The following is a 20,236-nucleotide window of genomic DNA, read 5'->3' as shown; positions in this document are numbered from 1 at the left end:
GTGCAATGTGTTGGACAGCAAAGTGAACACAAATATGGGAGAACTCCATTAGAACCTTTGTGCTCTGTCTTTAATAAAGAAAGTGCATACAACAGCTTTAATTTCCCTCATTTGACTCAAGCCAAATTAATTTATTCTAACAGCATGGAGAATTGTTTTCATTTAAGGCTTGTTGCTGGAAAAGCATATTCATTTTTCCCCCAAAGAAGCTTTTTCACCCCTAACAAGCCAGCTAATCTAGAAAAAAATCTGCAGCTTGTCAGCTTGACATTGTTTAATTTGCAACAAACTGTAAACAGAATATAGAAAATGGAAACTCTAATAGAGACAGGCAGGGACAAACTGTATTTTTTTTTTGTCACTAGGAAAATCTATGTGGCAAGAAAAGAATCCTATACATTTGCATTCCTCCCTGTGACATAACGTTAAGTTTAATTACATATGTGTGTGGCACCCCATTAGAAGGTACGCACCTACAAATAAATAAGTGCTGGTTTAGTTAATTGCCGTCAAATTCTAGTCAATGAAAGAATATTCTGTGCTCATTCATAGATGCTGCCAATTTACACACTTCAGAAAGCATATAACATTCTCATTTGCTTAAATGTCAAATGACAGAACTATCCTCATAAATACCATTTAAAATCAAGAAATATTCAGAAAACCTCCGAATGCAATTCAACAATTTTTGAATAAGAACGCCTAAGTCAATATGTAAAAGGAAAACATCATCTGGTTTAAATTTTCACTGAGGACTTGGTCCTACTTTTCATGCTAATAGACTTACCCATTTTAGTCTTATTCACCATAACATTCATTACAGCACCCAGGCCTTCCACTCGCTCTATATCAAATGACTTGTTAACCAAGGCTGCTCACAAGCAAGCTGGATACCTGAATTCCCTGGGGCGAGCAGTTTGCTGTGTGATGAGCACTCCTCTTTGTCCTGAAGTCTTTTAGTATTTCCATGTGTTTTAAACATTAGCTTTCCTTGCTTGGGGTTGCTTTGACGTGCAGGTAATCTGCATGAGAAGGAGGTGAATACAACACTTGAGGACACGGAAAGACTTTTGAAAAAAAAGATTTTATATTACCAAAATGATTTTACTAAAACTGTTACTGATTGTGAATACAAATAAACCAGAACAAATCTCTGGAGAAACTACATGTAGAAGTTGTACCTTTTAATATTAAATCATTTCTATACCAAGTTTCAAGGTAAAGCTTTTGATAAATACGAGGATTCTGAGCTGCACTTAGCCATAAGATGATGCCATAAGACCACGCCATAAGATCATGTCATCCCAGAGAGAGCATCTTCGGCCACCTGCAGCCCGCGGCATTCGAAGGAGATCTTTGAGCGCATCCAACGATGATCCTGAGGCCTAGGAGGAGTTTAAAGGGGTGAGACAGACACATTCAACAGCCCATGTTCCATTGCTGGGAGCCTGTTAGCATTCCTCATGCTCATACCCTGCGTATTCCTTGGGAATCGGGCACATGAAAGCTGGTGCTACAGCTGGACATCTATTGGATCATACTTTTGCACCGCTTTTTCCTTCTTTTGCCTGTGCTTCCTCTTCAGTTACCTTCACTAAATGGCTGTGGTGACACTGACCTGCTAACGTGCCATCTCAGCTGCTTGCCCCATAAACTACCTGCAAACCGTAAACTGCTCTGTCATTAATAATCTCCTTTCCTACTTGGCCATTGTGCCTAATACAGTGTCTACATTTCACCTGGAAATGTCTTCATATAGAAAAAAAAACCTTTATGGCAAACAAACACCAAAAAGATACAGCTAATTTGGAGAGCGTAACAGTATCTGACACTACTTGCTATGGTTCCAATTCTTCAAGCAAATGCCTAAATGTAAGCATGCTGAACCAGGGAATGATTCAGCACATGGTTAAGCCAAGCTCAAATAGCGTTGATGATTCCCTGATTATAATTGGGATCGTTAAGGATAAAGGAAAACAGGGGTAATAGGCAAGAGAAAAAAGGTACTGAGAGAAGGCGAGCTGAAAGAGAAGTTATGAACAAACTAACACAGTGAAAAGTGAAGAAAAAAGACGAATCTTGAATTGATTCACAGAAACATGTAAGTCCTGAACATGAGGAAGGGAGCAGAGAAACAGGCCAAGAGAAAGGCAAAGCATCTCAGAGAGGTGGGCCACAAAGCATCAAGGTCAAAGACGGGAAAAACAACTCAGGGTGGCATCAAAACCAAACGGTGCTTTAGTAATTAGAGCCAGTCTTTATTTAATCCAGCCAATTATCTAAAATGTGCTTCAAGTGCCCTTGACTTTACCGAGTTGTGTTCTCCAAATTCTACGCGGATCATTCTCAAAAGTCAAGTGGGCATTGAGGGTGTTTCAGGAAAGGAGTCACGTTTCTGGAGCCCGGGGAGAGGGGAGCAAAGCGCCGAAATGATCCGCGGTGCCGGCGCTGCTGAGCTCAGCCGAGCGCCCATGGGCGGCTCCGCTTCCCTCTGGATGCCTCTGAATACCATGGCCAGGGCTTCATCCACCCATGACTCCTTGTCCCCACTGAATTTGTGCTCACTGATGATGAAGGAAAAATGGCAATTTTGAAAATAATGCAATAAGAGTCTATTTCTGGGTGAATCTTTCCCTCCTTTGGCTTTATTACAGATATCTGAATTCAAACCGATCTTCTGAGGAGGAAACTTGGTGTCACAGAGATCAGCTTTAATTTCTGTTGTTTTCCTTTAAAGAAAGAAAAATGCCTATTTCTGGCTGATGTGAATTTTCTGAGCAAGTTACATGCTTAAATGTCATTAATTCACCTAAATCCCACCTGGCGCAGACTGCTGCAGCCAGAACTGGAACGCAATCTCTGGGCCTTAGCAGGGACTTTATTGCCAATCCAACCCAGAGCAGTCCCAGCTCCCTAAAGGAAAGATAAAATAACTCACAGTTGATCCTGCCAGCCTGCAGCAACGGGGAAAGAAATCCTTGCTGAATCAGAGGATGCTTGAGAGTGCCGGGAGCGCCCTGGGGGGCATGAAGCCAATGTGGAATAAGAGCAGGATGCTCCCAGCTGTGGAGGCTCCTGTGCGGAGGCTGCTGGACTCCGCCTGTCTCGGAGACACTGTGGGACTGAGTGTCTGAGGTGTTAATATAAGGTTAGGGTTGGGGTTTATTGCTGGGGGATGGGTTAGGCTAGAGTTTAAGGTTAGGGTTAGGGTTTAGGGTTAGGGCTTAGGGTTAGGGCAGTTTTAGGGTGCAGTGCTAGGGCTGAAGGATATTTTTATGGTTAGGTATAGAGTAGAGTTTCTGTTAGGGTTAAGGTTTCAGTTTAGGTTTAGAGTTTGTGTTAAGGTTAGGGTAGAATTAGGGTTAGGATAAGATTTAGAGTTATGGTCGGGGCTTTGGGTTAGGGTTAAGTGTTAGCATTAGGGTTAGGGATAGACTAGAGTTAGGTCTAGAGTTACTCTTAGGTTTAAAGTAGGGTAAAGCTTAGGGTTAGGCTTTAGGGTTAGCGTACTGTTAGGGTTAGCATTCAGGATTAGATTTAGAGCATAGCAAAGTGAAGCTCTGCCTCCTTGATCCCCTTCCCTCCTTCCCTTGCTTCTTGTGGGGCCTCCTGAGAAGAGCCTGAAATGACGATTTTACAAGTTTACTCTGCAAAACTATGAGTAACAATTTAATGCTAGTAATTAAGGGTTTGTTTTTCATATGGCTTATACCAGTGTGCCCTGTCCTAGCTATGTGACTTCTCTAACGCGCCACTTACTTTCCCTCCTGCGGACAGCAGCAGTGCGTCCTTCGTTGACCTCTCCCCGCACAGCGCAGTGAGTGACTGGGTGATGACGCAGCAGCCCCATGGCAGCAACCAGGTCCAAGAGCACACGGAACACTGCGGTCAAAGCTCCTTTCCAGGAAGCAGGAGATGGACCAGGGCTATGGCATGTATTTCACTGCAGGGTGAATTCCTTCCATTCAGAGCTGTAGTTTGACAAAACCAGCAGCCACTGAGGAGCTCCCAGTTGCAATAAGAGCTGAATGTCACCCCCATGCTGTGACCCTCCCATGGGCCTCTGGGGGATGCAGGACACGGGTGAGGTCTGGAAGTTATGAGAAGTATGAGAAAAATTATGAAATTACGGGAGGTGCCACCCCGAAGTGCTGGAGTCAGCAAGGGCTGCAGGCGCCTTGCAAACCAGCGAGAGCAACACGGACAAGCCTGGCTGCCCACACCACCGAAAGCAGCACAAAGCCGCTCCGAAGAAAACGTCGAACGGGAACTGACGCTCGGATCTCCTCTAAGGGTGGAGAAGCGAAAGGTTTGTTGCGAAAAGCTTTTCCACCCTGTTAAAAATATCAATACCGCATGCTGGGCCCGGCGCTCTCCGAGAAGTAACTATTGATTTCCCTCTTTCTTTCCCTACGAGCGGCAGACACTGCAATTCCTCGCTCTGCCTCCCTCAAGGCTGGCAGTGTCTGTTGTGGGGGATTTCTATTGTTTCCCTGTTCTCCTGTTTTCTGTCCCTGAGCCACACAGCACCTCTCTCTTTACAACATTTATGGGCTTTATGTGTGTCCCTGTGCGTGTTCACATGTGAATTAATGCAGCGCTCCCTCTGTCGGCTCTCGTGTCGGGCCTGGTTCATCTAATTTTAGTGTAACTATCAGGAATGCTGTAACAATTTCCTGGGAACACACGGTGCTAGTGATGATAAAAGATTCCAGTTTAAAAAATACCTGCTTCTCTGCTCTATAAGACATATGTTTGCTGTATAATAGTGAGCCACGGACATTGTATTATACTCAGTTCAAATAATATAAATGAGGATCTTACTTTCTGCATGGTAGAATCCATAATTTCACCACTGATTTAGCAAATGTGAGTGGCACAAGTGAGACAATGGCAGGGGAATATACAGGTGACTGCGTCTTAAACGATGCAAGCGCCTGAAATGATCTTAAATAATGACACTAAGCATAACTTGGGGCAAAATGCACAGGATAACAGCAAAATATTCACTTCCTTTATGATGGAATACCCACCTTCTTTCAATATTAGCTGTCATGAAAAACTTCCAAAATACTTACTTATTTTCGCGAAGGTCACCCTGGTGCATTAAGTTCATTTCATTTTCTTGACAACAGATGTGGGCTTGTTATGTCTATGTTATGTCCATGGCACAGGTCTATTTTAACATCTTTCCTAGTGCTTTTCTTGGAAATATGCGGAGGACGAGGCGGGCAGGACCCTGCGGAAGAGGGAATCTGCTGCAGTACCACACTGAGATGCAGGCAAATGCAGCAATTAAACGGGGTGTCAGGCATGTGTGCTGATGAAAAACAAACAAACACAACTAATTAGTGCCAATTTGTCTGGGAATCGGTGAATAACAAGAGCTATGAATTATGAGACAGCTATTAGTGTTGCCAAATTTTCTCCTGTCCCTCTTTCCAGCGGGGAAAGTTTGCAAGAACTTTGAGGGTTTTATTCATTAAATTGTTTGAGAATGGGAAGATTAAAGAATTCTAGGAAGGTCTCTTAATATGATAAACATGTTAATGGCAAGTTAAATGAGACCAAAGAGCAATGAAAAATATATGACTTTGACTCAACTTTTCTGGTATTCTACCACTTCAAAAATCTTGTGTTTTTTCACTGCAGTATTATTCTAACTTCTGACTTTCAAGCACGAAAAGTGTCTTGTAGGAAAAAGACTGGTTCTGTGTCAGAAAATAAACCAGTCTCCAAGCAATAGTACTTTTGTCTTATATTTCGGAAAAAAAGTATTTAAATCTGACTGGCGAACTCTAGATTTCCTTTCAGGTAAGCACTTTAAGTAAGCACTGCTTTATTTAAACCCTCCGTAGCTTTAATTTAGTTTTAAAAATAAAACTACCACCAAAAAACTTTAGAATTCATTGATCAATCTGAATGAAATGTTCTAATGTGACACTCTAAAAAAATAATAAATAAAAAGGAGATATGATAAGAAACTGTAAAAACTTGCATGAGTAACTGCAATCATTTCCTCTTAGCAAAGGCTGGGAGAGCTGCCAAGAAAACTCTTGCCTCTGACAAAGGTTCCTGTGCACCACAGTAATAGAAAGAGTAAATACATAAATATTAGTGCCAACAAAATACGAGAAAGTATTTATGGTGAGGGAAAAGGTGGTTGTTGAAACTTGATTTTCCTCCATCATCGCTAGGCTCTCCAATGAATACTAAATGTGCTGTAGCCTTTTGTGAGGGGATGCACTTGTTTTTTGAGTAGTGGAGGGAGCATAAGCCTGATGGAGGAGGATCAACAGGCTGCAAAAAAGAATTGACTCCAAAATATGGTATTTTCATCCCAAGCAAGGTACAATAAAGGGTTTGCTAAACTAAAGAGCACGAATCGACACCTCAGAGCTGAGAGAAACTTCCAAAGAAACTGCCTCCTGAGCAACCTGAGTGATTCTGTATTAAATTTGTGCTCGGGACCAGCAAGGGTAGCAGCTGGATATAGTCCCGAAAGGGTGTTTGGATCCATAAGGGTGTGGATGGGGCGGGAGCCTCCGGGTGCACCAGCGCCTTGGAAGGGGCCGGGATCGAGGCCGGAACGCGGCCACCCCTCCGGCCCTTCCATCGGCAGCTCCGTGTCCCTGCAGGACGTCCTCACCTCGCTTCCCTGCAGTCATCAGGGCCTTGGATGCCATAAACTTCCCTGACACACCATTAACAAGGGGAAATAGTCTAAATAACTGATCTTTCCAGAGAAACATGAGAAGCCACCATAACGCAGGGCATGTGAACAAGCCCATGAACCAGAAACGTTCATACCTCCCTTGTTTCACTATCTTTTTGAACCTGCAGCTATATAAACATATTTCAAACTAAAATTGCTTTCCTTGTGGTATCTTTTAGCTGTTTTTCTTTTATTTGCTACAATATGCTAGAGCTTTAATAAGAGAGGAACAGCTTTCTGCCAGAGAAACAGTCCACCCAAAGAAGTTTACCAGATAACTATGGAATTATATTTCCAATTTTGGAGGGAAATAGAAAACTATATTCTTCATGTAGCCCATGCTAATGGCAAGATTGCTGTTTTTTCACAGGGAAAGAGCACGAATGCACCGGTGGGGTGAATATATGCAGGAGAACAGGGGGAAAATGGGGCCGTGGAAACTCTTCAACCTCAATGCGGGAAGCAAATCCCTGTGCATGCCGGGCTGGAAACAAGGTCTGGGTCCAACACCTGGAGCTTCTCGGCTGCTCTCAGGCCCGCGGTTATCAGGTCTCTCCCAAGAGCCACATGGATTTCCGTGGCGCTTTGTTCTCCGGTCAATGCTTTGCATGGATCAGCTTTTATGGAAACAGCCAAGGGCAAAACAGAGAGATTTGAGGCAAAGCAAGAAGATCTGACAGAGCCCCGGGTGGCTCGGGGAGGCACCGAAGGCTCCAAGGAACCCGCCTTGGAGGAGGGAAAATGCAGGAACTGTGGAAGAAACCGCTACAAGAAACTGCAAGAGCAGCCAAGTGGCTCAGCACGGGCAGCCCTTCGACATGGGCAGCCCTGCAGACCCGGAGGCGGGTGGGCGCTGACACTGGTGCTGCGATGGGTGCACGCAGTGGGTGTGAGAACGGCAGCGCCGCGGCCGCCTCAACGTCTGCTCCTCGGCCCTGTAGGGACATGCAGGGCCGGGCAGCACCGCGGGCTTGGCCAGGCCTGCCTGAGACGTGGCTGCTCCTCCTCACTGCACGGATAGCGGCTGCCAAAGGCACAGGCTCCGTGAAGCCCTCGCTTCCCATCAGCTCCCTCAAGGATGCTCGTCAAAAGGAAAAGAAAAACAAGGGAAAAAGGAAAACTAGGCATTTCTGGGCTGAATTTGAAGCCAGGATTAGATCCAGCCTAGCTGAGCTCCTGCCCCTCGACTGCTAAGCCTGTGAAACATGTTTTGGCATGAGCCAAACATGATCGGTGAGATCATGAAACAGGGAGCCAGACCTTGTCCAACATGAATTTGGAGAGGTCCATTAGACTCCTATTGAACTGGGCATGTTTCCAAGAGCTGAAGATTGCTCCCAGCGTGCTTCACTTTGCTTCCATTTTTAGCTGCCCCGTCCTGTTGAATATTGCTAATTAACAAGCAATCCATACGTACCTGGCACTCCTTAATGAGGAGAAGCATCTCCAGCGCATCCAGAGCTATTTATTTCCTACCCAGGCCTGCATGGAGAGGTGCCCACAGGCAGGTGGCCAGGCGGCCGTTGGGCCTGGCATTACTGCTCCTTGGCATTAACGAAGAGCATTACTGAAGGTGTAATCTTCTGGTGAGGTCATACATGATGCCTGACAACTTATTAAATACACATTCCTTCTTTTAATTGTGCTTTCTTCACATAATTGCAGGTGCCATAGGAGAATGTTAATGTCCCTCAGTGGACATGCACGCATTCTCTCTATTGTATTAATACTGCTTTGCTATTATGGAACACAAATCCCTCAGGAAAAAAAAGACCCACTTAGGGCTGATATTTCATGGCAAAACTGGAAAGTCAGTTGGACGAAGCTTCACAGGAAACCTCACGGGAGCCCAGAGATAACTGTAGGTAACCCCCAAAGACAAGGGACTGGACATCTACCCTCCAAGGAGAAGCTGGGAAGGCTGGGATATCCAGCCTGCAAGAATCACTCCGGGAATCCTAACATGGATCTAAGTATCTGATGGCCAAGAGTAAGGATGAAGGAACCAGACTCTTGTCATGGATGCCCAGAGACAAAGCAAGAGGCAATGGGCACAAGGAGAAACACAGGAAACATCGTCGACCATCAGGAGAAAACTCCTCCTGCAGGGGTGGCCACACATTAGGACAGGTTGCCCAGAAGGGCTGTGGAGCCTCCAACCTTGATATGTTCTAAACCAAACTGGAACAGTGCTGGAAAGCCTTACCGTGCTCGCAGGAGTCATGGCACGACCTCCTGCACTCGTCTCTTGGCCAGGAATTATCCTTGTGAATATATTTGTGTTTGATAAAGGACATGCCTGTCAATATGTAAATTGCTGGACAACTGCAGATTCTGCAAGAAAAATCAGGAATCCTAGTTCCTGCAGTTTGTAAGGAAGTTCCAAACCACGGGGTGTGGATTGTGGTTGAGACTCTGGATGATACAACCAACTAGAACTCAGCATTACTTACTGCTTGATTGGGGCTCAGGGGTGTGCACTGACATCCCACAGAAAATGCTGCTGAAGCGCAAGACACACTTTCTTTCAAACCTCCTGATCATTTCCCTTTGTCCTGCACATGGAAGGGAAAACACCATTGATTATTTAGAGCACACATAACCTTTCAGAAAACCTAATTTGTCTGTGACTTTCTTCGTATGAAACACATCATTGCTTCATTTGTGGCCAGAACAGTTGGAGATAAAGGATCGATACGCAGGAGATGTTGGAACTTGCAGGACTCGCACGGCCTGGCAAGGGGCTTATTGGGAAGGGACACACAGATGCTCAAATGCAGAAACAGAAACAGAGAGGTGTAGAAGCTACTGGTGTTTGGGACATGGCAAGCCACAAAAATGGTAGAGCCGCAAGTTGTGTGGCTGTGGGGAGGAAAGGAACGAAGGGAAGCGAGAAAAAGAACAAAGGAAAGAACGAGAAGGAAGGAATTCAAGCAAACAGGCACATGAAAAGAGGAGCACATGAAAGCTGGGCACAGGCTGACTCACGTTTTCTAATTTGTGATGGGTTTTAGAGACGTGTAAGAGGATGTCACTATGCATCAGATGAGTGACACTGATCCAACACACAACCTCACTGAAATTATACAAACCTTTGTGGTAATATGGAAAGAAGAAAAGGATCATCATCTGCAGCACAAATTGACACACATAGCTTATATACCTTTCCTAAATCGGTTTGCACATGCCATTTAAAGAAGAGAAAATGTTTTAAAACTGGGTTAATACCACAGCTCTTTGACTCAGCAGCAGCGAAGAAACGCAGCCGTGTGTTCAGATGGTTGAGGTCCCCATCCTTTCAAGGCTGCCTGGTCTTCCCACACTTCCCAGAGCCCATCTGTTATGTGAAAGAGCACGAGTTACACGCCGAGCTAATAATTCTTACATTTAATGACTGCAGTCGACTCGACACATTGTCAGGCGTGATGGAGAAGCCGTCTGGGTTGCACAAAGCTCCGCGCAGGGCTCCATAAATAGCAGGTGACTGCAGGGCCGTCGCCAGCGAGCGGAGTCCGGCACGTCGAGGCCCTGCTGGAGAACGTGGCTCTTGTACTTGCTCCCAAAGCCCAAATTATTGGCTGTTTTTATAGGCAACTTTGCATGTTTTTCTTTGGAGCTGGTCAGAAGATCCTCAGAAATCCAGGCTTGAGAATGGCATGGGACAAACTACAGAGCTGCTGTGTCTGAGCTGTCCTAACAGCGTGCTGCTTTACACGAGCCGCACACCAGCAAGCTCGCTCATGCCACTGCTTCAACTAGACACCAACAGCACTACGCAATTTAGACTTAAATCAATAAATCCGAAGCGTTAGTGGCAGTTTGGGTTACGGAAAGCAGTATTGCTACGGGCAGAAAAGGACGGACAGGCTACAGTCATTGAGCTGGTCAGGGGGTGCAGACACACACGGATGTGCCCTGGGTCACATCCAGAGAGCGACCCCGCTCCAGCAAGAGCCTGGGAATCTCCAAACCAGGTCAACAACCCCCTGCCCACGGGACCACGGAGATGCTGCCCTCTGCAAACGGAGCGGCCCCTTGAAAGGACTGATGGTCTTCTGCTGTGATGCTGGCCTCAAGAAAGACCTCCTATATCTTGGATGGTGCAGCTGCCTGCTGCTGCTCATGAATCTGGAAGGGCTGCACAGGCAGCACGAAAAACACCCCCTCCGAAGCGCGTTTCCCCCTTTGCAAATTGCAGATAAATAGAGATGGTCTAAACCAAAGCGCCGGGGCACAGCTTAGTTTGTGGAACGCAACGATGACCTAAATCCTGCAGGAAACCCAGAGCAGAAAGCCTATTAAAGCTAATGGTTGTGATCACTCTTTCCATGCGTTTGTGCAAAGTGTTTCTGTTGTGTGTTCAAATTTATTAGGCATCATCTAGCCGTACGACTTTTAAATTGACCATTCTGTTCATATTTACCTAACGTTAACCAGCTTCACCTCTGTATTTACTTTCCTTCTTCTGCTATGTTGTAATATATTTTTTCTCTTATCATATTTCTGAAAAGCCTGAAAAGCCTTTAGGGGAGCTGAAAGTTTATTTCCAATAAATCCAGCTCTCGAGCTGCATTGGTCCAATAATTGTGCTACTGTGCTGGCATAGTCAGGAGTCAAGCATAAAATCTGAGCAGCCTTACACTTTTTCCCCCCCCTTATATGACAAAATAAATTGGTTCTCTTTCAGAATGATCTCTTTTGAACTCAGGAAAAGTCAGAAAATACAGAGATAAAGTGAACATTTCATCACGGACTAACTTAGCTTCCAATTCCTCCCCTCCCTTCTCGGGAGCACAAATAAAAGGCTGAGGGATAAATAATCAGAAATGGGAGATCTCAGCTCGCAGTCACTGTTCCCATTCCCGTCAGCTCAGGCTACCAGTTTGCAGACACAGAATGGGTGGAAATTGCATGTTTTATTGTGTCTCCCCTGTCCTTTGCTTTCCGGGGCAAGACAAAACAGCGTTTCAGTTTCCCACATTTGCACCCAGACCTTCCTGATCTGCACTTCGAGCTGCAGTTTCACAAGGGAAGATTGAGATTTGGGGTATCTCTTGAGCTGAGTGTGGAAATTAGATCAGTGCAATAAAAACAAAGGTAATTTGACTGTATTCCTAAAGGTGGAAAGATTTAACTTGGTTCTGGTGTGAAAGTCTGGGTGTTTGGCTGCTTTTCTTCCTTTTGCAGTAGCTGCACAGGGCAGCAAGTTGCTGTATCTTATGAAATCCCTAAAACCACCAGAAGGGTATTACAAGCAGCTCTAAAATGTTACCATATAATGTCACTTTCAATGAAATATGGCACTCATTCTATTAAATTTAGTTCACTATTTTTAGAATTTATACTTTTCAGAGGCAACGAAGAAATGGAATATAAACTTTTTACTCATTAAACATGCCATAAAGAAATGGAAAATAATACAGCCGTAACGTTTTTAACGTACAATTATATTTGATTTTAATGGAGTGCTGTGTTAAGGATGAAGAGCAAAATCACAGGCAAAAGCAAAAAAAAAAAAAAGCTCCTGATGTGAAATGTAGTCACTTCAGTGGCTTAGGGCCAAATGTGCTCCCTGTTTTTCTGACAGGAGCACTTGACTACGAGACTATGTGTCCCATACTGAGGAATAAAATAACATGGAGGATTCACCTCCCGGGCCGTGCTCCTACTCCTGCCCATTTTCTCCCCCCAAAAACGAGGGTTTTTTTCTGCATCAGGCCCCAGCACGATGCTCTTTTCACCAGGCTCAGCCTCCTCCATGGGTTCTGCCCCACGGGGCCCGAGGGCTGCTGCTCCTGGGGTCACAGTTTGCAGAGGAGTGGGGAACATTCCCCCTTTGCAGACGGGCACGGGCCCCGGTTCACTGCTTGAGAACTGAATCCATCCCCTCTACAAAAGCACTGGGCTGTTATTTAAAGTCCTCTGACCTCCATGGCTTTGTAATTTGGATTAGGGAAAGCGGCTGCTTTCCGACCCCCTCGTGGTTTGTATTTCATGTTAGGTACTATATGGTAGATGGAAACGCGCTATAGGGAAGCTTAAGTGCCCCGCCATGCACTGTACAAATTGATGTCGGTATTTTCCAAACACAGGCTTCCAGCTGGAACCAACTTTCACAATATCACAACTCCTACTGGTAAATACCTCCTCATTTTGCTTACGGAGCCTGTCCATCCAGCACGACAAGCTGGGGGAAGTGACTGCACGGGTCAAAGCTCTGCACAGGAGGGCTTTTCTGCCTAAAAAGAGAGAATAAAAGGACAGAAAAAGAGACATCACAAGGTATTAGGAGGAGACTTACACAAGTTGGAACCTGAAACCATCCAAGCTGAGCTCCAACATTGAGCTCACTGACAGGAGCCCCTTCCAGGGGTCTCCAGGAACAGATCCCAGTGGCTGAGCATTTGAAAAAAACAGTTCTCTGGCTTTACAAGACTTTTTAATGATCTTTTTCCTACTTCAATCTGCTCATTATTGTCAATTGGCTCCGCAGAGTTTCTGATCGCCCTGTTAAGTGGCACTGTCGAAAAATGGAAAAGGAGCATCCTAAGGATGTGGCGTGGGCAGGATGCTAGGGAGTTCACCGCTCATATGGCACAAATAATGCTGACTTCTTGCAGTTGTTAAGCACTGAGCACTTCTTATCCAGTCTCTGGAACCCTGATCGGATGCTTCTGCTAGCCCATATATCACTGTAGTGTTGCTGAGGGGAAAAATAACCGGAAAAGAGGAGAAGCAGCCGATGACTGAACCTCTCCTGCTGCTCCTTGGCTTCTGCGGGCAGGAAAATGGGGCTGGCGACGGCAGGGGCCTGGGCCACATCCCAGGCAGGGGCCTGAGCTAAGAGTGGCCGCGGGCTGCAAAAAGGGCCCGCGATAGCGCCCCTTGCAAGGGAATTCTTCAGGGCAGTGAAGAATTTAATAGGAAATTACCCATGATCTGCACATTTTAATTTTCGTGGAGGTGTGTCTTCTGCTAAGGGAACATCGTAGAAAGCCTTCACTTCACATCGTCACCCAACAGGGCCGCCCAACTCACCACGCGGACATCGCTGAGCGCTGGGGGCATCTAAACCACACTCCCCCAATCCAGAGCCCTTTAGCCACGCTCATTGAGTGCCGGCAGTTGGGATACGCGACGCAGGCTCCGGAGCCGCATCGTGCGGAGCGGCGCAGACGCCGGAGCTCCCTGGCATGAGGGACCATGCGGCTGATTGGACCTGACAGGGTCCCACCCCGGCAAGGCTCAGCTCATGTAAGCCCGGAGCTGAATGTATTTACCCACAAAGCTGGCAAGCAAAGCCCTAAGGGTAAACGGGAGCGAGCAATACAACGGGACAGGAAAAAGCCAAAGTCAACAGGACACGAGGGAAAGAGGAGAAGAATCCTCCCGACGCAAAGTCACTGTAATGATTGCTAGGGGGACAGGATTGCTAGAGGGATTCCAAAAGACACATTTAAAACTTGATAATCGGAAGCATAAACAGCAGGAAAATGTTTTCCGTGAAGAGAGTCAGGGTCCCAGCCCTTGGGACCCTGCACGTAATGGGCTCTGATGAGGTCACGCTGGGAGCCTCTGGTAGAAATAAAGGGAAAAGCGGAATTTTTCAGAATAGCTTGAATAACAATAAATTTCCAAACCCATTTATCGTGAAATAAATGCATAATTTATTCCCAGAATTTTTCATCATTTCTGAATAACACACGTGATGAAGTGTGAGAATGATGCTTGATTAAATGAGGTCCCCAGAGTGTATCGGAGGAGATTCAGTTTGGAAAACAGCATCTGCTCTCTCTTTCTTTCCCCCTCTCAATGCCGTGTTGTTTCCACTTTTTATAGCCTATTACACCCTTTCATTCCTAACACAATGTGCCAGGACTTTGTCAGACTGTTTTTTGTGGTGGCCACACAATAGGTCTTTCAGTGTGTTTCGGTCTAAAAAATACTGCTGGAATCGTATTTATTTTTCCCATCTGGAAATCAAATCTCAAATATGTTGATCTAATCTTGTCACCTTTTCCTAGTCAGTCAAAGCACACAGAGACCTAAGTCATTATTTTGTGTCATGACACCAGTGCATTTAACTGAAGCGGCCGTTTCCTGGAATGTCCTTTTCTGCCCTTTTGCTTTTCCCTCTCAGCACGGATAGTTCAAACCTGACATGGAGCATCCTGGCTTCACAGAGCAGCACCAAGAGCTCCGCAGCTTCAGGAAAGGATACAGGTTGGAGGTTTGGCCTCTCTTATGCTTCATTACTGCATTTGGTTTTATGACAGTGAAACACATGGAAAATTGTCCAAGACAACCGTGCTGCACCCATCCATTCCCAGCCACATCCAGGAGCTGAGCATATGGAGCACTGGGTTACGGGGCCACCAGAAAAGTCCCAGTGATTGCAACAAAGACGCAAACAATCACAGGGAATTTTACACCATACAAATAAAATGAGTAGGGAGATTACAGTAGGTCTGTTATTATTGATATTTGGGAAGATGAGGCTGGGGAAGAAATCCTGGACAATTTTAAGAGATAAAGATTGTAGGAGTAAATTCAATGATGCAATGACATCTCATATGTAAGTATACTTACATAAATATATTTATGTTAAATATATTTACKTRTACTRWTATGAATAWATTTATAATACTATATTGTACTAATATAAGTGTATTTATAATGCTATATTTATRTATAGTTATATAGTATACTGTAATATATTTAATATAAACATATCAGTGAAGATCTGAAAGGGCTTCTAATGTTTCTCCCTTCTCTCCTTCAGCAGGTGTTGTTTTTTTTTCTTCTTACAACTGGAAATGAAAGTGTTGACCCCCTTCCTTCCCATGACACTGCTCCTTCACTGGCCCAACATTTCTCCCTACCATGTATGTACCCTTGATTAGAGAGACAGGCATTTTTACAAGAAAATTTTATGCCAATATTAGCTAGCAACAAAGATGGTATGAGAGATAAAACTGCTATCGAATTACTACAAGCTTGTAATTTGCTTGAACATTTTTACGGAATTATAAAATGGGATATTGTATCTATATCCAATTATGAGCAGCAACTTACCCCTGTGAGTTAATAATTATAGTCTTGCTTTCACTTGTTGACACTGTATGACTAATTGCAATCTGGAGAGAATTTAAGTAGATCAGTTCAAAATCAGTCAGAAAAGTAACACACCTCATGTAGGTATTTACTTGAGCTTGCAATATTTCCATTATTTAGGTAGATTCCACCATCTCTGCATGTAACATGAAGCCTGACATCTTGGACTTGTTCAGTAGTCAGATGTAAGTGAATATTACTTTGCACTTGTAATCACTCAGCTTTCAAAAAGCGTATCTCTTTTCTTTCTTTCTTTTTTTTTTTTTTTTTTAAACACCTTTATCACAGGTGTTTTTTATTATGTATATGTGGAATTTCACCCAAAACACAGGCTTTGGTGTGTCCCTTAACAGCAGATATCAACACTACACCTAAAACACCCCAAAAACTCTGTAAAGGTAGAGCCATGCTACTCTAATCTTGTTTATTCTCATCATCTTTATCAAAAGGACACGTGTGATTTCTTTTAAACATAGTATTTAAAGTATAACAGTGACTGAGACTCTGCAAGGCAGCACAGAGCCCACCTGGGAGACTCAGATGGGCCTGAACAGTGCCGAGCAGGTCTCAGCTTGACGGTGTGGGGAGCAGTCTGTGCCCTCCTTTATGCTTATCCAGTGCTGCTGATTCCACTGCAGTGGAAGCAAATACCAATTATCACTTGCCGACACGCTGGAGTTGTTTGTGCCTGCAAAACAAGACTCCGATGCGACCGACACAACGCAGAACCAATAAACACATAGATGCATTCATGATTTTGAGGAGACAGGGTAAAATATGATTATTTTTGTGTTTGTCTTCATTGGAACACAGATTACAGAATCAGAGAAGCTGAAAGCTGAGAGAGCCTGTGAACGTGGGCTGCTGTAGGACGGGAGGTCTTCTCTGCTTGTGTCATTATATCACGAAGGACCACTGGCCTTATGTCCCAAGATTACTTTTCAGTAAGAAAATCAGGTTAATTTCCACATTAGCAATGAGTTTCTGAAGTTGATTCATTTCAAAAGTCTGTAAGGAGCATGCAAAATATTTACCTGGCTACCTAAGCTCCTCAAATTATCTGTAAAGATAGATAGAAGGGCGAATGGAAAGAGTTTAACAGGCCAGTATATGAAGGCACAGGTTAATGGAGTTGTGGTTCATCAAGCAAAGGATTATTTTGGCGACAAATAATTTAATCACTGAATTTAGCCTGTGAACAGAAAACTGACTTTAGGCTCCTGTTTTTGGGAATAAACTTTCTTGGTGGGCTTTTTTTCATATTTTTCACATTTTTTAAAGATGTTCATCTAATGCCACCCACATTTAGTGGGCATGAAACTAATGGAGATAAATGTGTACTGTTATTAGTGGAAACCATTTCAATTCATTTTTTTCTCTTTCCCATCACTTCTACTGAGAGCCTAAGAAAACTGAGAGGATCATTGATCTCTAAGAGGGAAAGGAAGAACAACTGAGGTACACACAAACCCCAAGCACATTTATGCAAACTGCAGCAGTCCAGAAGTTGAGGGCAATTCCCACTGAATTCCCACTGAAAACATGCGAATTTCAATGCTCAAAGCAGGGAAGTAGAACACAGAACCAGGGAGTCATAGAACCATCATGGTTGGAAAGGACTTTCAAGGTCTTCAAGTCCAACTTGGACTAAACCCGTCACCACCATCATGTCTGCTAAGTCATGTGCTAAAGTCCTCTTGCTCTCCCTTGTGAGGAAGTCTACATAAATCTTACTATTTTCTAGACTTCTTACAAGTCTTATGAAACACAGAGAGGCCAAATACCCACCAATTTAGAAAAAGAGGGAAATATGGAGAATTTCAGGGGCTTTAATACCATTGGCAAAGCTAGAGGTGTTGCCATTGTGAAGTGTTGTTTATAGAACTTTAGTTAAACTACAAGTGGAAAATTGTTGGGAATCTCTTCATTTTGTGTTCTCCCCAAATACACAATTCTCACTGTTATTAACAAGTAAATATTGAGGTTTGTTTGGGTATCCATTGAGATTAACTGAGTCAAGAAGTAAGCATTGACCATAACCAAGATGAGGTCAATACTTATGTTGAAGGGAATCAAATCTTCATCTTTGGCTGAAAACATGAAGCAAATGAGCCAAACACCAATTTATTCATCAAATCATTCATCGCCTGGATCTCCTGCAGCTCCGGCCAGTGTAACTGAACATAAAGGGTTTTACAGCATCCACCCTCTATAAGACTAGAGTGACTATCTGAAAGGAATGCAGCAAAAAATATTTTTAAAAAAATCAATCAAAAATATTTAGGATCAATCTTTTTTTATTGTGCTTCTTTTGCAGTTTTGAGACTCAGAATTCTTCCCGTTTCTGAAGTCTTATATAGTTAGGAACTGAAGTCATACAGTATAAACCAATAAATACTGTGATTACTTATCAGTAATCGTGAGTCATTATTTTCCTTGCAATTTAATATGACCCAAATGTGAAGCCTACAGTGACAAATATATTATAAATGAGCAGTAGGTTACACTTTTATCATATCTTATATGAAAATTTTTATCATAAAGTGTTCTGGGTATCATGCAAATTAAATAGGCATTCATCTTGCATACTGCACTGGAAAAACCTCATATGGTGTGTTTAAAAGGCAACCCTTGACATATTAATGTGTCATAAATACATTTTCCCTGGGAAAAAAAAAAAGTGTTTGCTGAGAAGTAGGCATATTGCAGAGCAGAGTAAAACAGATTGTGCATTTTTTTCATGAATTTTTAAATTCATTTGTTAATGATGGAGATGTTCACATGCTGCTGGAATGCTGCTTTTCTGGGAAAAGTATGTGCCTTTTAATGAAAATGCTCCTGAAGAAGTGGAAACTCCTAATTTGTACAGGGCTGAGAAACTCCTGCATTTCCCTACGTGCTTTGATGGTGGTTCTAGCATGAAGGCAGAGACCTCTCATGCAATATATCCAATATAACATTGGATATATTCCAACACATTCGGTATTTTGGTATTTGACAATTTGCCCTCCTGCAGGATGCACAAGGTCTCGGGTAAAGCCTGCTGCAATGGTATTTCTGAGGGGCAAAACACATTGGGAAAGGGAGATGAAAACAATGTCACTCCTCACCTCTTTCAAAATTCCAGACTCCTTTTTGTCTTCTTTTAAAGAAGCTTTTGTTTCTTTAAAAAGCCACTTCTGTATGCCAGTGGAACTGTGGTCACCTTTCCATCTATGTCATTCTTTGAAAGAGAGAAAAATCATTCAGAGACCAACATTTTAATTTCTACCTGTCAAGAATAAAACTGAGATCTGCACACTCAGGAATAGTGGAAATAGAGGAAAAAGGAATAACAAAACTCTCTTATCATCTACACTCCAAGACATGGTATGGTGGTGGGGGGGGCATCTTAATTTTACATAAAATTAGAAAATTCAAATGTGCCAGTGGGGACAAAATGAATGATTCCCATGCTATTTAACGTCAGAATTGTGGCAGTTTTTCCTGACAACAGCTAAACTTTTATTTCTCCATAGATCTCCATAATATCTCCCCTCAAAAATACTACCTTCTAAGACACAGAAAAGGAGTGTTTATTCATAAGTTACCCCTGTAACTTGTCTCCCTATAATCTAGGGAGACAAATTTGACTGTTTTCATGCAGAGAGAGAAGTTGTAAAAGACTGTAATTTGAAAATTTGGAAATTCTTTCTTTTATGACTACAAAGAAAAAATAAGAATATAAGCTCCTATATGCTAGAATCGCCTGTTATGAACAACTGGGTGCATTTTGCAGCTTGAATCTCTCAATAAAATAAAGGTTTTTTTCCTCCAAAAATGCTCAGGAATGTTTTTCCATAAAAGCAGGATGCCTACAAAGAACAAACATTATCTTTTATTTTGTAAAAAATGAAGAGAATAAAATATTGCCCTTTCTAAAAATGAATGGGTGAGATATGAATAGAGAAATGGTGGCAAATATTTGCTGAGAAGCACTAAGGAGCTGGCAAGGGGATTTCAGTGTCCGAAGCAAAATCACGTTCAGCAGAACAAGGGCTCGTTTCTGGGGAGTTAGTTGTGAGCAGGTGAACAGCACAATCAGGGATTATTTTCTGTATATTCTTGCATAAAATCATGTGTCTAGCCTTACATTAATCAATGTCAAGCGCAGTCTGCCCCAGAGCTATTTCAACACTGAGAAAGGGAGGTTTTGCATTAGTCTATGGGAATAAAAAGCTTAGCGACTTGTTTAAGTAACTTGGCCAAGCTGTAGATCCAGTGATTCGGTGAAAAAGCTACTTATTTATACAGACATACCAACTGACAGACAACAAAATGAGCCATCCCCGAATTTCCAAGGGGAAAGCTTTCCAAACGCTTGTATTTCTGGTGGCCCCAGTCCCGGAATCAGCTGCAGCTCTGCAA

This window comes from Nothoprocta perdicaria, unplaced genomic scaffold, assembly GCF_003342845.1.
Source record: "Nothoprocta perdicaria isolate Ctin4 unplaced genomic scaffold, notPer1 scaffold_11, whole genome shotgun sequence".
NCBI lineage: Eukaryota > Metazoa > Chordata > Aves > Tinamiformes > Tinamidae > Nothoprocta > Nothoprocta perdicaria.
The sequence above is the reverse complement of the archived record's forward strand: the minus strand, read 5'-3'. Positions refer to the sequence as shown.